The sequence below is a fragment of the Berghia stephanieae genome, chromosome 3 (genome assembly GCF_034508935.2).
Source record: "Berghia stephanieae isolate SIO BIC M18660-M18661 chromosome 3, UCSD_Bste_1.3, whole genome shotgun sequence".
Lineage (NCBI taxonomy): Eukaryota > Metazoa > Mollusca > Gastropoda > Nudibranchia > Aeolidiidae > Berghia > Berghia stephanieae.
In genome coordinates this window covers 70,671,383-70,696,529 of record NC_088362.1, presented here as the reverse complement: position 1 = coordinate 70,696,529, position 25,147 = coordinate 70,671,383, and the positions used below count along the sequence as shown (strand labels likewise).

The 25,147-nt window shown below is 36.8% G+C and overlaps 1 long non-coding RNA gene, 3 other non-coding genes and 1 pseudogene across 4 annotated transcripts; 4 read left to right on the top strand and 1 right to left on the bottom strand.

The window, feature by feature from the left end:
• The first annotated feature begins 2,283 nt into the window (after positions 1–2,283).
• On the top strand, positions 2,284–2,397 carry LOC144969804 (U5 spliceosomal RNA). The gene has a single exon (XR_013644873.1). It is a non-coding gene; the product is annotated as a U5 spliceosomal RNA (small nuclear RNA).
• A 922-nt stretch (positions 2,398–3,319) lies between these two features.
• Positions 3,320–3,444, top strand: LOC144969746 (U5 spliceosomal RNA; annotated as a pseudogene).
• An 859-nt stretch (positions 3,445–4,303) lies between these two features.
• Positions 4,304–4,418, top strand: LOC144969806 (U5 spliceosomal RNA). The gene has a single exon (XR_013644875.1). It is a non-coding gene; the product is annotated as a U5 spliceosomal RNA (small nuclear RNA).
• Positions 4,419–5,336: 918 nt separating this feature from the next.
• On the top strand, positions 5,337–5,451 carry LOC144969739 (U5 spliceosomal RNA). The gene has a single exon (XR_013644820.1). It is a non-coding gene; the product is annotated as a U5 spliceosomal RNA (small nuclear RNA).
• Positions 5,452–7,385: 1,934 nt separating this feature from the next.
• Positions 7,386–23,560, bottom strand: LOC144968355 (uncharacterized). The gene is made up of 2 exons (XR_013644570.1): positions 23,310–23,560; positions 7,386–8,639 (listed from the first exon to the last, which is right to left on the bottom strand). It is a non-coding gene; the product is annotated as an uncharacterized LOC144968355 (long non-coding RNA).
• Positions 23,561–25,147: the final 1,587 nt, after the last annotated feature.

Here is a 25,147-nt window from a genome sequence, read left to right as displayed (position 1 = left end):
GTCTTATTTATAAAATGCAGAAACTTTGCAAATAAACGGATAAAATAGAGATTAATTCGATTCGAAAAATGGAACACATAAGCAGAATTTGCGAATGCCCGGTCCAGACATAAGCGTTATGGTCTTATTTATAAAGTGCAGAAACTTTGCAAATAAACGGATAGACTAGATGTTATTTCGATTCGAAAAGTGGAACACAATAGGAAAATTTGCGAATATCCAGTCCAGACATAAGCGTTATGGTCTTATTTATAAAGTGCAGAAACTTTGCAAATAAACGGATAAGATAGAGATTAATTCGATTCGAAAGTGGAATGCAAATGCAGAAGTTGTGATTACCCAGTCCAGACATAAGCGTTATGGTCTTATTTATAAAGTGCAGAAACTTTGCAAATAAACGGACAAGATAGAGATTAATTCGATTCAAAAGTGGAATGCAAGTGCAGAAGTTGTGAATACCCGGTCCAGGCATAAGCGTCATGGTCTTGTTTAAATGAAACAATGCAGTTTTAAAAAATTTATGGTCATTGAGTAATTAAGCTAAATATGCGGAGTTCAAATAGATAACTTGATCTGTGAAATTTTTTATAATTAGCTGTTTTTATTCTCCATCATTTAGATTATGTGATTAAGTTTATAATTGAAATACAAACTTTTTCTCACTTATCAATGTTTTGTAATAAAGGAGAGTGTGAGTGAACCTGTGCAAAGAAAATTATTTGATAGAGTGATATTTATCATGCTTTTCAGTTTGTAGTTGAATTCTAGAATGGATTCTTTATAGTTCTCATTGATTGTATGTCAGTATGTCAGTCTTTAGGACACCGATTACCCTAATGCGGTCACAATTTACAATATGACGGCCACAAGCCCGTTAAACGCAGAGTGGGGTATTGTTGTTTGCAAGTAATGCTATAGTTTTAATAGGATATCTGTCTCCTATTAAAATACATTCCTGTGTTGGATTTTGGATTAAATTCATGTCTTCTTCGGATTATGGGATATTTAATTTTCATGGATTGTGATTGTGATTTTCAAGACTATTAATGTAAGTAAATGCCCAAATAGATATTTTTATTCATTTATTCTTTATTTTTATTTTTTTTGTTTTGTTTTGTTTTGTTTTGAAGCATTTATTATAAGAAATAATGTACATATGCACTTATACACCAAAGACTGCTTTCAACTGCTTATTATTACTATTATTATTATTATTATTATATTATTATTATTATTATTATTATTATTATTATTATTATTATTATTATTATTATTATTATTATTATTATTATTAATATTATATATAATAATAATAATAATAATAATAATAATAATAATAATAATAATAATAATAATAATAATAATAATAATAATAATAATAATAATAATAATAATAATAATAATAATAATAATAATAATAATAATAATAAATAATAATAATAATAATAATAATAATAATAATAATAATAATAAGTGCATTGAGTGAAATCCCAATCACGGTTGCCCAAATAAAACTGGCGCTAGAATCCCGACTACCTGTCTAAACGAATGTTGTTTGTACGATACATACTAACTACACGTTCAATATCGGGGGAGGAAATATGCGTTTGGTTTTATGAGATTAAAACAGTAGTCCCACATTGTTCTTTGATGTTATTTGTGGTTGCATTTGCTTTGAAACTTACACATTATATTGTGTTACATTGTTTACAAAATATTTCTGGTACTCGTATGCATGTGTAGTCAACGGTCAATCGTGTTCTTTATTATTTTATTATTAATTTTGGCTTGGCATCTTACATATGTGAATTTGACAGGTTGTTATGGATGGTAATTACTCGTATAACATTAAGTGATTTTTAAACATTTTTACGGCGTTTTAAATGTCTTTTTTGCATTCATTGCCGAGCACCTCCACTTTTCTGTTACTATTTTAACGATCAGCTGATTTTCTCTTGCCTCCCCTTTAATTTCGCGGACTTTTTTCAGAACGAGGCGTGGGAGTGGCTTTTTATCAGTTCCATTCAATTTATTATAATTATCTCCCTTGTCTTTTAGTAAATTTATATTATTTTTCTATTCCTCGACTATCGAAAATAAATCAATTTCAAAATATTAATTATTTGTAACAATTATTATATTAAACATGATAGATTGAATGTACTTATTAAATTGGAGTTTTAAAAATTAGTAGCCCGTACGCTTTACTTTACATGCTAAAAGCCAAACCTACGTGATAAGTTAAAATAATATTCATTCCCTCAAAAGACATTCATTAGAATGTTACTCTGGTTTCTCTTCACAACGCATAAATCTTTCGCCTTTTACTAAAGATTTCCGTGGAGAGGAGCAAAATAATGAGTCTATAGACTAATTTTTCCAACCCTCAATGAGGGTGACATATTTCAAAACATGAATGGCCTGTGACACCAAGAGCAGTCTTGATCTACTTTGTTCTATGAAATAGTTTCCCCAACATTGTCGCGTTGTGAGTTTTGTTTGAGGCATTCATTGCCGTTGTGAGTTTTGTTTGAGGCATTCATTGCTGTTCATTTGTTTGCTTGTTTATTTGTTTGTTTGTTTTTCATTTCTCTTTTGTGTTTTCTGGGTGTCTTTTTTTTCTTTTTTTTTTTTTTTTGGAGGAGGGGGAGAGGGAGCTGTTGACGCTGTGTTCAGGCTGTAAAATTATTTCAGCAAAAAGGGGAGTCAAGGAAATTTATGGTCTGCTGGAGGGAATGCAGTGAGAGGTAATATCATCCAGCTGAAGAAAAAATCTGCGAAACCTGAGACAAATTACAAATTAACATTACGAGAGAGAAGGTGTTTACAGACTTGACAAGGGCTGACACATAATATACGTATCGTATGTTATTGAACCCTGTTGCCACTCCATAAATTTCCCGTCTCTGTATTCGAGTCTCGGCATATGCTCTCACATCAGGCGGGTTTTACAAATGTCTTGAATGGGCTGCAAAGATTAAATAGCATTGGCATGACGTGTGCAATGCATTCCTATTCGTATTTAGTTCGAACGTAATAGATCATTTTATCAGTTCAATTCAATTTATTATAATTATCTCCCTTTCCTTTTAGTAAAATTATATTATTTCTCTATTCCATCGACTAGCGAAAATAAATCAATTTTGAAATAATAATTATCTGTAACAATTATTGTTTTAAACATGAGAGATTTAATGTACGTATAAAATTGGAGTTTTAAAAATTAATAGCCCGTATGCATTAATTTACATGCTAAAAGCCAAACCTACGTGATAAGTTAAAATAATATTCATTCCCTCAAAATACATTCAATCAAAATTTACTCTGGTTTCTCTTCACAACGCATAAATCTTTCGCCTTTTACTAAAGATTTCCGTGGAGAGGAGCAAAATAATGAGTCTACCTATAGGCTAGACTAATTTTTCCAACACTCTGTGAGGTTGACATATTTCAAAACATGAATGGCCTGTGACACCAAGAGCATTCTTGATCAACTTTGTTCTATGAATTACTTTCTCCAACTTTCTCGAGTTGTGAGTTTTTGAGGCATCCATTGCTGTTCATTTGTATGCTTGTGTCTGTTTGTTTTTTTTTCGTTTTTTTATTTGTTTTTTTGTTTGTATTTTTTTTTGGGGGGGGGGGGGGGTGGCGCTATTGACAGGGTGTTCAAGCTGTAAAATAATTTCAGCAAAAAGGGGAGTCAGGGAAATTTATGGTCTGCTGGAGGGAATGCAGTGAGAAGTATTATCACCCAGCTGAAGAAAAAATCTGCGAACCTGAGACAAATTCCAAATAAACATTACGAGAGAGGTGTTTACAGACTTGACAAGGGCTGACACATAATATACGTATCGTCTGTTATTGAACCCTATTGCCACTCCAGAAATTTCCCGTCTCTGTATTCGAGTCTCGGTATATGATCTCACACCGGGAGGGTTTACAAATTTATCGAATGGACTGCAAAGATTAAGTAGCATTGACATGTGTACAATGCATTCCTAGTCGTATCTAGTTCGAACGTAATAGATCATATTATCAGTCCATTCAATTTATTATAATTATCTCCTTCTCTTTTAGTAAAATTATATTATTTTTCTATTCCATCGACTATCGAAAATTAATCAATTTCGAAATATTAATTATCTGTAACAATTATTGTATTAGACATGATAGATGTAATGTACATATAAAATTGGAGTTTTAAAAATTAAGAGCCCGTATTCATTAAATTACATGCTAAAGGTCGAACCTACGTGATAAATTAAAATAATATTCATTCCCTCAAAATACATTCATTCGAATGTTACTCTGGTTTCTCTTCACAACGCATAAATCTTTCGCCTTTTACTAAAGATTTCCGTGGAGAGGAGCAAAATAATGAGTCTATAGACTAATTTTTCCAACCCTCTATGAGGGTGATATTTCAAAACATGAATGGCCTGTGACACCAAGAGCAGTCTTGATCTAGGGCTACTTTGTTCTATGAATTAGTTTCTCCAACTTTGTCGAGTTGTGAGTTTTAAGGCATCCATTGCTATTCATTTGTATGCTTGTGTTTGTTTTGTTTTTGTTTTTTTTTTATTTGTTTTTTTGTTTGTATTTTTTTTTGGGGGAGGGGGGGGGGGGGGGGGGGGGGGGGGGGGGGGGGGGGGGGGGGGGGGGGGGGGGGGTGGCGCTATTGACAGGGTGTTCAAGCTGTAAAATGATTTCAGCAAAAAGGGGAGTCAGGGAAATTTATGGTCTGCTGGAGGGAATGTAGTGAGAAGTAATATCATCCAGCTGAAGTAAAAATCTGCGAAACCTGAGACAAATTACAAATTAACATTACGAGAGAGAAGGTGTTTACAGACTTGACAAGGGCTGACACATAATATACGTATCGTCTGTTATTGAACCCTATTGCCACTCCAGAAATTTCCCATCTCTGTAGTCGAGTCTCGGTATATGATCTCACACCAGGGGGTTTTACAAATGTCTTGAATGGGCTGCAAAGATTAAATAGCATTGGCATGGCGTGTGCAATGCATTCCTATTCGTATTTAGTTCGAACGTAATAGATCATTTTATCAGTTCAATTCAATTTATTATAATTATCTCCCTTTCCTTTTAGTAAAACTATATTATTTCTCTATTCCATCGACTAGCGAAAATAAATCAATTTTGAAATAATAATTATCTGTAACAATTATTGTTTTAAACATGAGAGATTTAATGTACGTATAAAATTGGAGTTCTAAAAATTAATAGCCCGTATGCATTAATTTACATGCTAAAAGCCAAACCTACGTGATAAGTTAAAATAATATTCATTCCCTCAAAATACATTCAACCGAAAGTTACTCTGGTTTCTCTTCACAACGCATAAATCTTTCGCCTTTTACTAAAGATTTCCGTGGAGAGGAGCAAAATAATGGGTCTATAGACTAATTTTTCCAACCCTCTATGAGGGTGACATATTTCAAAACATGAATGGCCTGTGACACCAAGAGCATTCTTGATCAACTTTGTTCTATGAATTAGTTTCTCCAACTTTCTCGAGTTGTGAGTTTTTGAGGCATCCATTGCTGTTCATTTGTATGCTTGTGTCTGGTTTTTTTTTTCGTTTTTTTATTTGTTTTTTGTTTGTATTTTGGAGGGGGGGGGGGGGGGGGTGGCGCTATAGGATTCCACAGTCTGACGTCACGTCCGCCTAGCAACGAATCGGCTGGCTCTAAACAAAAAAAATCCGTGCTTGGTCCAGGCAAGGAATAATTGGAAAATCGCTCAAAAAAAACAATTTTTATCTTAAATATGGTCCAGTATTTTGTACCAGATTGTCTACACCAGTCAGAGAGTCACTCCTGCAAGTTTTACAGATTTCCAAATGGACAGGCAGACAAAAAATCACTTTAGTCAGGTAAGCACGCACGCCTCGTCGAACATTTGATAGAGTTCGTAGTCCAGATCTAGGTCAAGTTCTAGCTTACGTAGACCTATATTTTATGATTAAAGTGTACAATTGCACGAAATTATAAATAAAAATACATTCCAAACTAGGTTTTTATTGAAGTTGAAGCAAAAATGATATCTCAATCGTTTTGATGTTAAGGCTGATAAACTGAATGAGAGTTAAGTTCTACTGATAAGTGATAATTTTTTTAAAAGGAGAACAAGAAGAAAGAGAATAAAATATTTGTTAAAATCTTACTTTAAACTCGATACCTTTATGGCAAAATGAAAATAAATAAATAAAATAACGCAACTCTCTCCCCCCCCCCCCCCCCCCTTCCCCTCACGCAGATCTCTCTCTCTCTCTCTCTCTCTCTCTCTCTCTCTCTCTCTCTCTCTCTCTCTCTCTCTCTCTCTCTCTCTCTCTCTCTCACACACACACACACACACACACACAAACACACATACTTTCCTCTTTTTTTTTGGAAAGTTTCTCTGATTCTCTGCCATGCCTCCCCTCCCCGACAGCCGAGGTGGCAACTCTGTGTGAACAAAGAAAGATGGCGGCAGGGACCTCTCTCCTTTACCTGTGCCCGATTGTTGACACTCCAAAGTTTCCATCACCGCACTGTCCAGTACAGTACTGACTGAAATAAAGAGAAAACGCAAGTCTTGCCACACTCAACCCCAAGATCAACTTTAACTGTGTAAATTTAAGAATTCTTATTTTTATATATACCTAGTCAAAATCATCAAAAGAAGTAATGAGGAAGTGCGACATTTTGCTGAATGTGCGATTTCATAAAAGACAGGCGAGAGACCCACCAGTAACCTAGTCTCTTGCACACCTTTGATTTATCATGCATTGAGCTGGTGTCAAACAAGATAGTCTAAAACAAAGTACTTATCAAATTAAATAATATACCCAATATGCCCAACAGAATTATTGTTTTTTTTTTTAATCTTTTCATTTCAGGTGAAAGGACAAAAGATCCAACATCATCATCAAGAGTGTGTTCTTGTCACTTCAGAGATGGTGACAAAGCCAACCTCCCTGAATTGTTTGACAGAAATAAAAATAAATTGTTTCCATCAGAGCCAGAAAGAAAGAAAAGAAAAGTGACACAAGGAATTCCCACCCCATCTCAATTGGCACCAACATCAAGAAGTCCACCACCACCACCACCACCACTACCACCACCACCACCACCACCATCATCATCATCATCATCACCATCATCATCATCATCATCATCATCATCATCATCATCATCAGCTCAACTCTCTTCATCATCATCACAAAGTCCCACCTTTAAAAAAACCAGATTCCTCATCATCATTATTTTCCTCCTCATCATCATCCTCATTATCTTCTCCCTCATCATCATCTCAACTCTCGTCACCATCATCACAGGATTCCATCTTTTAAAAAAAACAGATTGTAGAACAAGTGAGGATATTTTAAATAGAACAACAAATTTAATTCAAGAACAAAAAATTACAGACAAAAATAAGGAAATAGCTAGCTTTAAAAAACCCAACTAAGTTAGATTCAACGCACTTACACTGTTTCAAGCCTTACAGAAAAAGTTCTTCGAATGGAGACAGGTGTACATTCTTTTAAAATATTTAATATTATTGTTCAATATGTTGAGTGCTTTAGAGGTAACATTATTTATTATAGTAGATGGGAAGTTCAAGAAGAGACAGTTGCATTAAAAGACCAAATTTTCATTATTACACTTATGAAACTTAGACAGAACTACGCTAACCTTCATATTTCACAATTGTTTAGCGTTAGTGAAAGTACTATAACAAATATTATACAAACTTTTATTCATGTTTTACATAAGCCATACGCTTCTCTTTGAAAATGTTATGAAGGTTACATGCCCTTCTAGACATAAAAATAAACTATCAGCTCCATCATCATTTTTAAGATTTCCAAATTGCAGAATGATCATTGATTGTACAGATGACCAAATTGCTATTCCTAAAGAAATGGATAAACAACGGTTAACTTATTCTTCTTATAGGTCCATGAATTCTGTTAAAGCTCTTGTTGGTCTAAGTCCAAATGGTGTGATAAATTTTATTTCTAAACATGATCCAGGGTCTGTCTCGGATAAGGTCATTGTACAAAATTGTGGATTACTAAAACTTTTAATTTTAAGCCCTGGAGAATTAATTTTAGCAGATAAAGGTAATAAAGGTAAAACCCCATCCTGATTCAAGATATTTTACCTCAAGGAGTAACTGTAAATATCCCTCCCTTTTTACATAATAAATTTACTGAAAATGAGATTTTATTAACAAAAGAAATTGCTTCATGTAGAATTCATGTTGAGAGGGCTAATGAAAGACTGAAAAATGTTAACATCCTCTCATATATTCCAACCATGTTAAGAGAAACATCTGATATTATTTTTCAATTTGTTGCAGCACTTGTCAATCCCCAGTCTCCTCTTATTAAGGAGATTGCATTTTGTTAGCTTTGCCATTTATTTTGTACAACACACATATTTTGTTCATCATCATCAAATCACCATTCAAAATAATGGTTTTGTAGGTCCATACATGATTTTACATGATAAACATGACAAATTATGGCATTGTTGTATCAATGTATGTTCAATGTCATTAACATTGTTAAATAAAACCACACAAATTAGTTTTGGACTGAATCAACCCAAGGCATCATCAAGATAGATCTGTGGAAGTAAAAGAATAAAAGATTCAAATTTAGAGCTGCGACCATGCTCAATAGGCAAAAAACAAACAAACTAATAAAACGTCTGTTGTGGTCTTGTGGTATGACACTCGCTTTCAGATCAGAAGGTCCTGGGTTTGGGCCTCGCTCGGCACATAGTTGAGTCCTTGGAGAAGGCTCTTTACTCACAATCTCTCACCGTACTCAGGTGTCAAATGAGTACCTGGCGTTGTCTCTGTCCGAAAAAATTGTAATATCGCCCAACAGGCATCATGTCCCGTCTTACATGTTAAATGTTGCTGTTGGCCAGGGACCCCTTGTAAAGCACTTTGAGCACATTTAGTGGATATTACGCTGTATAAAAACTCAATTAAAAAAACAAATTAAGTGATTCTTTCATTCATCTTGCTTTGTTGATAAGGGGGAAACCCGAAACGTCCATTTTATCTGTTTTCGTATATTAAATTGAAGTTCACATTCAATTTCACAATGTTATTGATTTCTTCGAGTTTCAAGCAGCAACATTTACATTACACCTTAACCCAATAGAGCAGTAAAGTTAGCTGCCCCAAACGTAAACAAAGGTCGAGAAGCACGTGGCAAACCACATGTTCCTGTCTTGACAGCTCTTGTTCCAATGTAAATAATAGAAAAAAATGACCTTTAAAATTTGGCTGTTAGGTGGCAAAAGAAACACATATTCATAAATACTCGATCATGCATCAAATAATGCCTAGATATGGATATTTTATGGAACAAAAGGTAAAATTTTATAAAATTTATCAAAAGTTACAGTCTATCTATTTTTAGACCAGAGCAAATTATTGCGCTGGTGTGAACAAAACGAGAATTATTCGGAGCCTGATTTTCATAATAATTTAGCCTTATATTATTATTTCTGCAACTGTTAGATTTTATGTAAACATATTTTCAATACTGAAAGTGTATTGCCTACAACTCAAACTACAAAATTGGGAGACCTATATTGTGCGTAAATTATTCCGGTCCCTAACGGAAATCACTAGCAACTTGTTATTGTTTACGTTTGGGGCACCTAACTTTACTGCTCTATAGGAAGTTTAGTTTACCGTGACTAACACTGGTCTAAATAAATCCTTTATTCATCCCATAGAGGAAATTTATCTCTAGGGTCTATTCCCAGGGAAGACTGGAATAACCACGGTGCAGCGCCGCAAATTGAGCTAGGGCGAGGTGACTTGCTCAAGGCCACACAGCGCAGCGGCGGGTGAACGAACTCGGTACCTTTCGGGTACGAAGCAAAAACCGTACCGCTGATCCACGCTGCCCCACATGAAGTATAGAAGAGTAAAGTTGGTGCAATAAAATAAACAACATCACGTGACCGGATATTTGACATCAAACGTGACCCAGATTTTTTTATAAATGACCCGAACTATGCTGCAATTGACCTTTAGTAATGTCATGCGCATCCAACCAACTTTTTGTTTACATGTTGCTAAGGCAGCAAACTGAAGTTGGCGCGAATAAATTCAAGCTGTTTACTAGTGCTGGGTCGAGTTTGAAACGATCAAATCGAGCGGGTTTTCGATCGAGTCCTCTAAAATCGAGTCGGTTTCGGGCGGGTTTCGAGTCAGTGACGTCATCGAGCAGTGATTCGTTTGAAAAAAAAAAACACGAGCAACTCGTTTGCCACAGGAAACTTCACATACCCCTCCCTCTCTTATGTCTGTGGCTGGCTTGACTGCAGCTGGTTATGATGGGGGCTGCCAGATGGCCAAGTTCAAAATTGGTTACTAAGAAACGCTTTTCTATTATTATTCATTTAAAAAAAAATATTTTATTTTAAAAAAATGAAAAGATAAGTTTATCCAACTGTAGTCGATTGTTTTGTTAATCAAAACAAATGAGTTTTTCAAGGGAGTCAGAATGCTTGTGGTGTTTGGCTATTTGGGGTCTATTTGACTACTTGGGCAAGAAGAAATCTGGCTGTCTGGCAGCCTTGATTATGATCGTTCGTCGCATCACACACACATACACACACACACACACACACACGCCATCAAACAGTTGTTGATGGTGAAGGGTTGAGACCCCCCCCCCCCCCCCCCCCCCCCCCTCCCACCACCATCATCCCGCTGTCACCTTAACATTTCATATTTATGTCGCGCCAAAAGTTGTCGGCCGCCCCCACCTCCCATAATTTGTCACTGGTCGTCATCGCCTCTTGTGTGTGCGGGAAAGGTCGTGCCTTTTATTTCATTATTTGAAAAATAAATGAACAAGAATGGTGTGTTTTTATTAGGTAGGTAGATAATAATAATATTTAGCAGGTTCCACACCCAGACACACACGGATTGCCCGGACACGATGATAACGATGCCGACGACAATGGATGACGATGATGATGATGATGATGATTATCGTGTTTCTGTTTAAAAAATGAAATACTTTAGCAGGTTCCACCCCCACCCCCCACACGGATAGACCGGACCCGAAGATGATGATTGTGGTTTTGCTGGCTGTTACGGCTGTGATGAGGATGATGATAATGATGATGATGATGATGACGATGGCGCAGATGGTGATTATTTGTTCGGTCGCTCAGTGGTACGGTGTCTCTTGTCACAAAATCAAGCCTTATCAATGGCCGGATGAGTGACAGTGATTGTTGAAAATTGTGATCCAGACGTTAAGTCCGTGTGTCAGGCACTTGACTCAGGTGTGAATGTATTCTTATCTTATAAGCAATGACGGGTATTGTAAAGAGCTTTAATACAAAAAGACTCCAAACAGCGATCGGTACCTACTGTACGAAATGGATGTATGGTCGATATGGCGTGCCGGAGGAATAAATTAAATAAAATATTGTGAAGTTCATTGAGCATGGTAAATCCTTGGAAATGCGCTTTGAACTAATACACCTGCTAGACAACTCCGATTCCAATATAAACGACTGATTAATATTCCCATATATAAACTATAGTTAGCTGAAAATCTTTCTTTGTCGGGACTCCAAAAGTATGGAACGAATTAGACAAAGAAATCAAAGGGTCTTTTAGGAGCACTGATTGATTTTAGATTGATTATTACATTGAAATGTGTTGATATTTATTTTATCCATTATTATTAGGGTGGTGGTGATGATGATGATCCCGCTGATATGATGGTGATGATAAATAAATTAAACATAATTCCCTTTATTCATCCCATAGGGAGATTCGTCTTTTGGGTCTATTCTAAGGGAAGACTGGAATAACCCAAGCGATAGCCGCAGTGCAGCGCCGCAAATTTAGTTAGGGCAAGGTACTTGCTCAAGACCACTCAGCGGCGGGTGATCGAACTCGGTACCTTTCGGGTGCCAACCAAAGACCGTACCGCTGCCCCTGATGATGATGATGATGATGATGTTGATGGGAACTAACAAAGAATACACAGGCATCTAAAATTGAAACATTCCATATTCAAAGCTAATGTTTTACTTTAAAAAATTGAGCTTTACAATATCCACTAAATGTGATCAAAGCGCTTTGTAAAGGGGTCCCCGGTCAACAGCAACATTTGATATGTAGGACGGGACATGCCGCCTGTTAGGCGATATTACAATTTTTCAGACAAAGACAACGCTGTTAACGGCCAGGTACTCATTTTACACCTGAGTACGGTGAGAGAATGTGAGTAAAAAGCCTTGTCCAAAGACTCAACTATGCACCGAGCGCGAGGCTCGAACCCAGGACTTTCCGATCCCAAAGCGGGTGTCATACCACTAGACCATTATAGTGCACGAGACCCATGGTCGACTAGAGTACTACCTATAGTTACGTCATGACTAGACCACATAGCCGCACTACTGTAGGAGTGTTCATTGATAGAGGGATGCGTGTGTGTCATAGAAATAGCCTTAGTGTGTGTGTGTGTGTGTGTGTGTGTGTGTGTGTGTGTATGTGTGTGTGTGTGTGATAGTCAAACTTTAGTAGGTTTAATGAAGTCTTGTCACACACGCGTGATACACCTATACGAATTTCCCTGCCACTGCCACCCAGACACACTAACATCTGACAAGGAGTGAGGGCTGTGGAAGAACCACAGACTACCGTGTGCAAACATTGGCGATTGGTATCGGATGGCAAACTGTGATCGTTTGAATTTGAAATGATTCGAAACACTCGTTACCCCTCCGCTCGCTCGAATCCTGATCGTCTCAAGCTCGTCTCACGTGTCAAGATCGTCTCAAGCTCACAACCCGCCTGATCGTTTTACGATCGAGTAATCGTTTTACTAACTCGCTCTTCCGGCATTGAGATCGAGCACTGACTCGTGGCTTGGCGCTCGATCGTCGATCGAGTAAAAGCGATCAAATAACCCAACACTACTGTTTACTCCGAGTCTGAGATAGCTAGGGAGGCCACGATCATATTTTTTTATCGCCAAAATACCCCTTCTTTTATTTTATAGGAAAACCATAATCATGGTTCCCCCTCCTCCCGTAAACAAAACCATATCTGTGTCCAGGGAAACGAAGATGGTTGCTTGTCTTTGGTTAAGGCGGACCATACTTTTTTTTTTACAGCGTATCAAATGATCAAAGTCAAAGCATACGGTCAATGTAATGAAGAGAGTAAATTCGAATCTATCTCCTATCTCTTCGCTCAGATGACCCTTTTGACAGAAGACAACTACTACTTCTACACTATAACTATAACTGCACTACCACTACTGTATTATAACCACTGATACCACAAAACTATAGACTTTTATACTATCTAGAACTAATGGACCGTATGGCTTAGCGGTACGGTTTTCGTCTTGTCACAAAAGTCGAGCAATGCCAATGCTAAGTGTGATCAGTAATAGGATGGGTGACTAATCGTGAAAAATTATACACACATTACCCCACTCGATTGAATGAGTATCTGGCTACAGAAATGGCGGTTAGTGTAGTGACAGTTTAAGTACACAAGGGTCGCCTAACAGGCTGTATGACAAAGAAATATGGTTGCACACGGCTTGTTGAAGTGGGGGGATAAATATGAAACATTTTGAAGCGCATTGCTCACGGCTATCTGTAGAAATGCGCTGTATAAATATTCATATTTATGTACTTGGTCCAACGGATACTATTACTATTTCTACTACAAGACCTCTACTACTACTACTACTACTACTACTACTATTACTAATAATAATAATAATAATAATAATAATATAATAATAATAATAATAATAATAATAATAATAATAATAATAATAACAATATAATAATAATAACAATAACAATTATTATTGTTGTTGTCAGTATCACCGTTTATTAATGATTTAAAAAAGTGTTAAAGATACTTGCAAAATGTTGGTGTTGTGTGTGTTGTAGTAATCCAGCGACGCAACTCTGTACTGTCTACAACTACAAGAGACGCACAAGACCGTGGCACTAAACATCCCTGGCATGCATTTAGTCAAACAACATGAAAGCAACATTCACGGTAGCGTTAACTACGCCAAAGTCAAAGACAAAACAATAGTGACATACAACCAGGACATGACAGTAAGTGAGGTGGAAATTCTCAGAATTGAAAGCAGACACTTCAATGTGATATTACTGTCAACAAACCTCCACCAACGCCATTCAAGTGGCCAGTTACATCCACCATTAGTGAGAAACCAATGATTGTGATAGGTGACTTTAACTGCCACAGCACCAAATGGGGATACAATGAGAACAACAAAGATGGAGATACTGTTGAGGAATGGGCTGACCAATATAATCTGACACTCTTCTATGACGCATGAAGCATCCCTTCCAAGCGCTTGCTGGAGAACAGGCTACAACCCAGACCTTGCATTTGTGTCTTCCAGATATGTCAAAAACTGTCGGCAACCCCATTCCAAAATCAGTATACAGACCTATCGCCATTGAGGTAGGATGAGTCATCTCTACGAGAACAAGCAAATTATATGAACTGTGTTCGTGGACCTGGCAGCTGCCTATGACACAGTAAATCATAGGAAACTGCTCCTAAAGGTTGCAAGGGTAACTCGTAACACAAAAATAGTTGCAATAATAAAATTCCTTATGTCAAACCGTCACTTTTTTGTGGAAATGGATGGGAAGAAAAGCAGATCACAAAAGAACGGACTCCCTCAAGGATCGGTACTTGCACATATCCTTTTCAACGTTTATACCAACGACCAACCTCATTTTGAGAACATCAGGGGGTTTCTATATGATCTGTGTCTTGTGTCCCAGGCCTCTGATTTCAAGACCATTGAGGAGAGACTAACGGATGTCCTGGAGCCACTCTCTGAGGCCACATTTAAGAACTCACTTGCCAACCCAGGAAAAACTCAAGTGTGTGCTTTCCATTTAAAGAACCGCCAAGCCTAAAGAAAACAGGAAACTGAACATCTGGAATGGGAACATATTGGATAAAAACACATTTCCCATGTACTTCGGTGTTACCGTAGACCGCACAATGTCCTTTTCTCAGAACACAAAGAAAACAAAAGCAAAGGTGGCCACAAGAAACAACTTCCTAAGAAAAGAGGCAAAAACTTACACGCCATGGGGAGCAGATCCGAAAACAGTCAGGACAACCATAGTAGCCCTCTGCTATTCATCAGCCGAATAGGTCTCACCAGTCTGAGTAAGATCCTGCCATGTCAAAATAACACCTGCCGGATCATTAGAGTAACTTGAAACCGACTGCAGTTCCAGTCCTCCATCGGCTGGCTGGCATTGCACCTCCATACATTCAAAGAGCCACTGATTCCAAAGCCCAGAAATATGAATAGAAAATGGACCCAAGGCACCCAAGGCACAGCCCAATGACAAGTAGACTGAAGTCGAGAAAGAGCTTCACGATGGAAGAAAGCATCAACCCTGACCATGCAGCTGTATACAGGCGTTCCACGTTGAGAGAGTGGAACAATCATGCAAATGAAGCTGTTGGAGATCTGAGAGAAGAACTGTCCTACGGAACTGAGCTCCCCAGGAATGAATTGGTAACACTGAACAGAGCACAGGCAAAACTTGTGAGAACAACTGGAAGCATGAAAAAGTGGGGGCTGGTTGAGAGTAGCTTGTGTACATGTGGGTGCCCAGAGCAGACATCCTTAGAGAATGCCAGGATGCGCTCAGCTGCACTGACCATGACCCAAGAGTCTGCTCCCCAGATGCTGTGGAGTGGGTTCGGTGTTGGTGCGAAACTGTGACGATGATGACTTGCAAAATGAATAAGTCTTACACCTGCCAATATATAAGTAAGATGACAGGATGCTGATCTTTTTAACATCAAAGTACTTTTGTAACCCGGCAGTGCTAACTTTTATGTGTAACCCAGAATGAAAAGTTATTACAAAAGACGATTGCAAGATATTTAGATAAATTGCTAGTTTAACATTGTGGTAGACGTACATATATGTATTAAAGTTACATATCCAATAACCTGTAGGTTAACAGAGAAGGAAGGGCGCACAAGTTCATTGTAATTTGAAGTTGAGGAGTTGGAACAAAGTTGATTTGCATTGAGTCAGAATTCAATCAAGTCTTAGACTTAGATTGAAAGAAAAAAAATCTTTTTTAAAACAAGAAACAAAAAAACAACCCTACAGCGTTCACCAGAATGAATAAAAACAGGACAGTCTTTAAACTGTATCAATGGAAATCACATCTTGCATATACAAGACCTCTAGTGCTATTGTGAGGATTGGTTCTCAGTCTCACCCGTTATGCTGTATCTGAGTGCCATAACACAACTTGTGAAATCCAAATAAATTAAAAACAGATTATAAATTTATATCATATTTATTGTCATTTCATTCATATTCATGTTATTCACACTGAAATCATTAAAAAAAATATAGATATGATGTTTCTCCATTAAAGGTATGCTTGTATTCTCATCCTGTGAAAGAGAAAGAAAAAAAAAAAAGAAAAAAATTGATAATTATTACTGAAACTGTGTAGTTCCATTTTAAAAATCTGTGATGTAAGAGCCTCAGCAAAAGCTTTGGTTAAAAAAGGTTCTGATTCAAAAAATGCACTTCTTCGGCAGAACATGCGATTAACCTGTGTAGACTTTAGTATTATGGTCTTGCATATAATTATCAAGTGCAGAAAGTTTGCCATTAAAATGATTATTTAATAGAATTTAATATAATTTGATTCGAGAAATGGAACACAAAGGAAGAATTTGCGATTAACCTGTCCAGTCATAAGCATCATGTTCTTGTTTATAAAGTGCAGAAACTTTGCAAATAAATAGAATAAATAGAAAAGAATTTTATTCGAGAAATGGAATACAACGGCAGAATTTGCGACTAACCAGTTAAGACAAAAGCGCCATGGTCTTATTTACAAAATACAGAAACTTTGTGAATATTTCGAGAAATGTAGCACAAAAGCATCACTGTCTTGCATATGAAGTGCAGAAAGTTTGTGATTAAGCCACTGCATTATTTAATATGATGTTGCTGATAAATGAAACAATGCAATACAATTTTTAAAAATATGTTCTGCAACATCACATGGTCCCATCTATCAAATTCTACTACCATTACAAATCAGCTACATAGATGGTTTCATCAGTACTCTTATCTTGCTGATAAATTAAATTATAAATATAGAAAAGGATATAATAAAATTTAAAAAATTATTATAAAGTTAAATGGTAGACAAGATAAAGAGGTCATTGCCTATTTCTTTTTAAATTTCTTATTCATAACCAAGGAAGCAGGTTTCTTTTGCTATATTCTTCTTGACTTCACTATGTAAATGTTTCTTTCAAGTGTATAACAAGCTCACAGGGCATTTTTATAAATAAACAGGAGCCAATACCATTAAAATGGAGAGATCACTGCCAAAAATTACATAGGGATAGATATGCATTGGTTTTAACGTGTATTAGACACTGTCATTAGAAAAAAGTTTTAAAAAATCTTTACAAACTACAGTAAGCTGCTTTTAAAATTAAGAAACGCTCGAAAGCAAAATATGGTCCTGTTCTCTTAATCACCGCTCTCTAGTCTCTAGATTAGTTTTATGAAGAATATAGAATATAGAAGTAGAAGAAAAACATTAATTCCAATAAAAAAAAAACAAAGAAGGGTCCATAATGATATATGAGGAATTCTATAAGATACAGTAACATGAAAGCCAATTTGATAATCTTGAAGGATAAGACTCAATGATGATGATGATGATGATAATAATAATAATTATGATACTTCTTCCTGAATATAAATTGATTAATTCCCATGGTATAGGCAGGCCAATGCTTCCAGAACAATTAAAGGAATGCAGAGACTCATTCTTGTTGTAATGTTATTTAGATCTGAAAAAAAAAGATAAGCATGGCATTCTAAACCATTTTCCCATGGTCCCATAAAAAGCAATATCATCTCACACAAAATCATAAAGTAAAATTCATATGGACCAAACAATGAATAAAAGTTATAATTACCTTATTTTATCAATTATTATCATTGGATTTATTTAACTTTATATGTATTAATTAAATGACAATTCGAAATTAAGATACCAATGTTTGAATGAATAACTGGATCTAACTCTACAAGTAAAATGTAAATGTGCAACTTATTCAGATTTCAGCAAGCACTTGTTACAGTCTGTCGCTTCATGTTACAGGAAAAACTCCAGTTCCATGAGCCTTATGACTCTAAAGGACCAATTATTTCAAAGTAAAATGAAATACCATTTATTTTTTAAGAAAGTTATCAAGCACTATTTAAGGTCTGTTGCTTCATGTTACAGAAACAGGAAAAACTCCAGTTCCATGAGCCTTATTACTCTAAAGAACCACTTATTTCAATGTAAGAAGAAATATCATTCAATGTTGAATATATAGACATGACCTATTTCTTAATGGTTTGCTTATATTCAATAAAAACATTAGAAAACATAATGGACCTGGAACTCAGATACCACAAGGTTGTTAAAACCGTTGGGTCAGGTCTAATTTTATCAGAGGTTTATGATCATGAAGGCAAGATTAGATAACCAATGTCGATTAGCTTTTTAAAAAATGGGCTTTTATTTACCTTCCGGTGAACTCATTGATCAATATTTCCTGTATTTAACTTTCTGATCACATAAGAAAAGTCTAATAAACATTGAATATATTTTAATGCCTCTAGATTTCACTTTAAAGTCAAATAAAATATCTGATCACAAATAAAAATTTTGATAATTCGATCAACAGAGAGAGCTTTTCAAAATTGTTCGCTTATTATTCCTGAGGCAAAATTTAGATAAGACATCATTTCACATATCATGGTGATTCCTATGAATTACAAAATCCTAAAAAGCTTCTTCTTCATAAAAAAACGTAGAAATAAAATTAGGTAATCTAAAGTAATCAGAGAGGTTTAGTTTTCATTTCAATCCAAGGTAAATCCGTAAAGAGTTGTAGGACCAGGCCCCTCTTGATCATTACCCACAAAATTGATTGAACTAACAGGGATGTGTATAAAACTGTAACAAAACCCCCAACGACCCCCCCCCCCCCCCCCCCCCCCCAACACTCATACAAAAACTTAAGCACAGTTTTTTCATTTTCACTTCTCTTGAGCCAAGGGAAACTCGTTGCTCATTTTAGCTGCACAGATTCGAATTCAATCGCTTTCCTCCTCCCCCCCCCCCCCCCCCCCCCCCCCTTTTTTTTTTTTTTTTGAGCGAGTCTATTCTTTTCTCCTTTTTTGTTTGGCCTTGTTCAGTTTCTGAGCATGAATTTCTTAAAATTGTTTGTTTTCTTTTTAATACAAAAATATTGGGTTTTTTCCCCTCTATCTGTCTGGGAATAACCAATTTTCGTTATTGGCAGACCCTGTCTGGGAATAATCATAGCGATGACGAAAATATCAGACCGCACTCCCTGCATTTTACAATAAAATATGTTTTGTTTCACACAGCTACCGACCAAATAAGGCGAATAGGCTTGGAAGATCCAAAACGTCATACATGTAGTTTGACACCTGCCAAATATCAAAGATGCGATAAGGGGTTGAGTGGGACATTTTCTTTTCCCAGACATTCTCATTTTTTCACCACCCCTTCCTCTAGTGCCGCGCTGAAGACCGGTCTAGACCGCGGTCCGACGGTCTTTTAGCTGTGAACCGAAGACCGGTCCCATAGGGGAAGATCGGCGGCGGTCCTCACTTCTTATCACCTTTCAACTAGTGCGGGGCGGTCCTTGCAAGGACCACGGTCCTACGGTCTCGCGCCATAGCCTACTACTTCCCCAGCGCAGGGTTGCCAGATTATTTTTCAACAAAATGCCAGGGGAAGACTCAAAAAATGCCAAAACACTCAAAAAGATGCCAAAGTCTGTTGACTCCCACCCCCACTAAGAAAACTACTCACTTTTGATAGACAATTTACTATCATATCCTGGTGGCTTGCGTGTTTTCTTTTCTTTTTCTTTTCTTTTTTTTTTTTTTTTTTTTTTTTTTTTTTTTTTTTTTTTTTTTTTTAATTATACTAAATTTCCTGTTGGGGTAATTATTTACCTACTGACTACTAAGTGGAGTGCTAAACCACTACACCACGGTTGGATTTTAAGAATGAAAAAGAAATGTGAAGATGTTTGTTTTTACGCGTTTAGAAATAATTAAGAAAAGGTGTCATTTGAAGTATAATATACAAGAAAAGAAAATGCCAAATGAAAATGCCAAATGCCAAATGATTTTTCTAATGCCAAACGGTTTTCAAAAATGCCAGATTTTTGGAATCTGGCATTTAAAATGCCAAACTGGCAACCCTGCCCCAGCGATTCGTTGCTTCGGTTGCCTATCTTCCACCAATCACCACCCATCCCACTTAATTAATCGCACCCACCCCCCTTTGCCATACACTAAACGACACAGACGACCATACAGGCAGACGACCACCAACCTCCACTCCGCAAACCGCCCTTTCGTGTGTGAGATGGGGGAAACAGGAGGCGCACGCCTTGGACGATTCCATTATACGGGGTAAATTTCAAAATTTACAACACCATAATGATCGCAATGACAATGATCTATGGTGAAGGCATGACCCCTCTTCTCTAATGGGTTATTGTTTGAAATGTATGTGACTACTAAAGATGTGTGTGTGTTGTGTGTGTGTGTGTGTGTGTGTGTCGAACCTAGCAAGTAGCAAATCCGATTTTTTGTTTTCTTTTGTCCATCTCTTGTCACCACTCCTTTCTATCGCAGTGTTGTCATTTAAAATAATACAATAATATTAAAATTTCGTTGGTGTTTTTACTAATCAAATAATATGAGTTTCATTAGTTTCTTCCTTCCAAAAAACCCAGTTATAACGTCTGAATTTTAAAAAAGTCCAATAGAATATTTGGGGACCCCGATAGCTCAGTTGATAGAGCACTCTCTTTATACGCAAAGGGCCAGAGATCGATCCCGGGTGCAGTCGATTTTTTTCTGAATCCCTGTCTACTCAGCAATGAATGGGTAGCTGAGTTTGTTAGATCTGGCGAAAAGTCACCATCGACCCCTCTTATTACCTCATCCACCCCCTCTTATTATAACTTCACGTCTCTCTCTTACTCTTCAATGCTCGCTGCCCTCTAATGTGTGTGTGTGTGTGTGGGGGGGGGGGGGGGGGGTAGGAGTTGCGTGTGTGTATCAACGCCACGAACAACTCGATCAACGCCTTGGGCGATGCCATTATCTCCGTTAATGGGGATAAATTTCAAATTTTATTCAATTATCGAAGTAACAATGAAGTACGGTGAGCAAATAAAGAAGGCATCACCCCTCTTCTCTAATTAGGTTACAATTTGAAATGAGTGTGACTACTCCGTGTGTTTTACTCCTGTAGACCACGGTTTTCATCGTGTAGCGGTCTTTAACGGTTCAAGAATGAACGATCCCATGGTCTCAAAGGTCAAACCGGTTCGAATTTCCAACAGTCTCTCAAGAATGTTCAATGTCGAAAAGGACCGGTCCTAGGACCGGTCCTTGCGGTCTTCATTTCCCAAGGACCGTAGGACCGTGGTCCTTAAGCTTGCCAAGGACCGCCCCGCACTACCTTCCTCCCTCTCTGCCATTCCTTCTCCCATCGACTCTCAGCAAAAACAATAACAAAAAGTCTTATGTGGCAAAAACGGCTACCAACTTAAATCCCTCAAACAACACAAGATATTGAAAATCGGTGGCAGAGACCCTTTGCCTTTGTCTTGTTCCTTTTCCAGTTCCAGTCATGAACAGATAATGAGAGAATGAAGACCTAAAGATTGTTTCGAAATCTATTATCAGGTTAGGAAAGAGCGAGAGTCAATAAAATATGACAAGCGATGAAAGCTTCGCACCACGAAAGATGAGGATTAAAAAAATACAACTTTTGTTGAGATTCCACCTGCTGAGGAGGGGGGTGTCTGCTTTTTTTTTTTGTTCCTTTCTGTTTTCTTTTTCGGTCAAGTTATGACTGACACACGTTCTAGACTGTAAACGTTACCCATAAAATGTCATAAATTACGAAAAGTGTTTTCTCTCACACAGTATTCGAATCACTCACTGAATGAGCATGAAGCAGACATAAGTGAAGGAAACGTAAACTCTGTAAGTGAGAATCGGCGAGTGAAGCTGTACTGTAATGACTGACACTGACAGTGACAGTCAAATTGCGAAGTGAAATGAAAACAAATAAACAACGCATTCTAAAATTATGCCGGTGAGACATCCAAAGTTAAATACCCGAACGCTATTATGGATTAACATTGAACTAAATCGTTTCCTGCTCTCAAAACCAATCGATACAAATTACAAATTCAAACACTGAAATTGGAATCTTACCTTTGCATGAGTTGGACTGCCATTCTTTGCTGGTGATTAGGAACTTTAGCAGCCGGACAACGTTGCGCACAAAACAGGTCTCCCGTTTCTGTCGTTCAAATTGTAGATAATACACATTCAGTTAAAAACAAACACGTACAATTAAAATTGTTATTTAGTTAAATTCTTTGTATATGGCTAAATTATTCCGAAAACCAGATTTCAAAGAGTTCTTGTTTTGTTCACACAAGCGCATTGATTTTGGTGAATAATCTTGACCGTGGTCTAAAAATAGACCGACAGTAATTTTTGATAAATTTTACCATTTGTTTAATAAAAAAAATCAATATTTAGATATTATTTGACGCGTGATCGAGTATTTATGAATATGTGTTTCTTTTGACACCTAACAGACATTTTTTAATGGTTATTTTTTTCTATAATTTACATTGGAAGGTGAGCTGTCAAAGCCAGGAACATGTGTTTTGCCACGTGCTTCTAAAATGGTCACGTGATGTTGTTTATTTTATTGCACCAACTTTACTCTTCTATGATAAAATGTCTAGCGTGATTGGTGATTGTGATGCTCATATGAGTATTATAATAAAGGTTACAACACGATACTAAATAGTATGTAGTAGACTATAGTCAATAGCAACGAAAATTAGCGAAGCAAGACTAAGACCTCAAAGACTCAAAGTCCGTGGTCCATAAGATAAAAACACAATAATTCAATGACTCCCTCTCTCTCTCCCTAACTAAAATCGAACGTAAACAGTTAAATCTTTCCATTGGATATACTAAATCTGCCTAAACTCAAAGTAAACTGATTATTGTCCAACAGTAGTTTTACGGAGATGTGAGATTTTGAGAGTGAGAATGAGAAGACGAAATGACTTACCTTCACAGAATACTCTTTATTCTTCATGCTGGCTTGAACTTTGCCGAACATCAAGCCATCTGAGTAAGTGAAAGTCAAAACAGGACCTGACTGATGATGATTTTCACCTCGCGAGACACTTTTATGCTCATTGGAGAAATATTTCATAAGGGCGGTGATGGAAATAGAGTTCGTGTCAGCCATTTTTCTCGACTGTTTAGAGCCAGCCGGTTTGTTGCCATGCGTTGCTGCGCAGGATTACGTCACGACTTAGGAAGCCTATTGACAGGGTGTTCAAGCTGTAAAATGATTTCAGCAAAAAGGGGAGTCAGGGAAATTTATTGTCGGCTGGAGGGAATAAAGTGAGAAGTAATATCACCCAGCTGAAGAAAAAATCTGCGAAACCTGAGAAAATTACAAATCAACATTACGAGAGAGAGAGGTGTTTACAGACTTGACAAGGGCTGACACATAATATACGTATCGTCTGTTATTGAACCCTATTGCCACTCCAGAAATTTCCGTCTCTGTATTCGAGTCTCGGTATATGCTCTCACATCAGGCGGGTTTTACAAATGTCTTGAATGGGCTGCAAAGATTAAATAGCATTGGCATGGCGTGTGCAATGCATTCCTTGTCGTATCGAGTTCGAATGCAATACATCATTTTATCAGTTCCATTCAATTTATTATAATTATCTCCCTTGTCTTTTAGTAACATTATATTATTTCTCTGTTCCATCGACTATCGAAAATATATCAATTTTAAAATATTAATTATCAGTAACAATTATTGCTTTAAACATGATAGATTTAAAATACGTATACCATTGTAGTTTTAAAAATCAATAGCCCCTATGCATTAATTTACATGCTAAAAGGCGAATATACGTGATAATTTAAAATAATGTTCATTCCCTCAAAATACATTCATTCGACTGTTACTCTGGGAGGGGAGTGGTTCTAGCTGTACAATTTTCTCAGCAAAAAGGGGAGTAAGGGAAATTTATGGTCTGCTGGAGGGAATAACGTGAGAAATGATATCACCCAGCTGAAGAAAAAAATCTGCGAAACCTGAGACAAATTAACATTACGAGAGAGGTGTTTACAGACTTGACCAATAGTTTCTCCAACTTTGTCGTGCTTGTTTATTTGTTGTTGGGAAGGGGGGGGGGGGGGGGGGGGTAATGATCTGCCTAAAAATGGATGACATAATTACACCTAGAGAGAGAGAGAGAGAGAGAGAGAGAGAGAGAGAGAGAGAGAGAGAGAGACTATAGTTTCATATTAAATGGCATTATCAATTGTTTTTCCTTCATTCTATTTAATTTTCACAAATCCTTTGTTTTGTTAATTGTTTTTGAATAGAAGAGGCATAACAATAAAATTACATCATGATTACTGGGTTATAAATAAAAAATTTTTACTCGACAAGCCAGTGAAAATCTTTAATTAAAACTTGTATTTATAACCCAATAAACGTGCTAGTATAATACTGTACGGAGCTGTGGAGTTTTAAAAAGTAATTTACAAAAATGAACTTCTTAAACACGGCTCAAAACCCTTCCTCGGTCATAACAAAAACAGTTAAAACACAGGTCTCAAGTCAGAATTTTTAAAAAGGAGGAATATATCGCGGCTTCTGCGGGAAGCGCATTTATTTATAATTAAATAACATGCGAATCATACTATCTATTATCCTCTTGGTGATTGATCAGCACATAAGGCTGACACGATGGAACGCCATCGTTCTCGGTTGGAGGCCATTTTGTGATCTGTCCACTAGTCCTAGCTTTAGATACAATGTTCTGGGTCACAGGTCGATTTGTGAACTGCCGATCCAGACTTCAGTGGTATGTG